Raw genomic sequence first — 581 nt, forward strand, 5'->3', positions numbered from 1 at the left:
GTTGTTGGTGTTGAGGTTTTCTCCCCCCCCCCCCCCCCAAATGATTGAGTTCAGGTGTCTCAACTAAAGGGCCCTGTTCCTAGGCAAGCTGTATTTGCATAGAGACACCCATAGTAACCCATAGTAGTGTTACCCATAGTAACACCCACATGTGATGCTGAGTCTCCATGAACTGAAGTCCAATGAATGAAAGGGCGGGGCCAGGGACAGGCTATGGAGGAACTGTCGAGGTAATGGCGGATGTCCTCCATGCAGGAAATGAGGCGGAGCTCTATCTGACTTGCTGCAGCTTCCAATGCACATTTTGAGAAGGCTGAAGATCAGATAGAAGAGTGAAGGGGAGGACGGAGGTCAGATAGAAGACTGAAGGGAAGGGCGGAGGTCAGATAGAAGACTGAAGGGGAGGACGGAGGTCAGATAGAAGACTGAAGGGGAGGACGGAGGTCAGATAGAAGACTGAAGGGAAGGACGGAGGTCAGATAGAAGACTGAAGAGGAGGCTGGAGGTCAGATAGAAGACTGAAGAGAAGGACGGAGGTCAGATAGAAGAGTGAAGGGAAGGACGGAGGTCAGATATTAGAC

General features: G+C 51.1%; 1 protein-coding gene across 4 annotated transcripts in view; it reads right to left on the reverse strand.

The window, feature by feature from the left end:
* The window catches only part of NLGN2 (neuroligin 2), a 100,385-nt gene that overhangs the window by 11,789 nt on the left and 88,015 nt on the right, over positions 1–581 (reverse strand). The window lies entirely within an intron of this gene.

Source organism: Nanorana parkeri, unplaced genomic scaffold, assembly GCF_000935625.1.
Source record: "Nanorana parkeri isolate BGI_ZX_2015 unplaced genomic scaffold, ASM93562v1 scaffold2252, whole genome shotgun sequence".
In the NCBI taxonomy this organism is placed as follows: Eukaryota; Metazoa; Chordata; class Amphibia; order Anura; family Dicroglossidae; genus Nanorana; species Nanorana parkeri.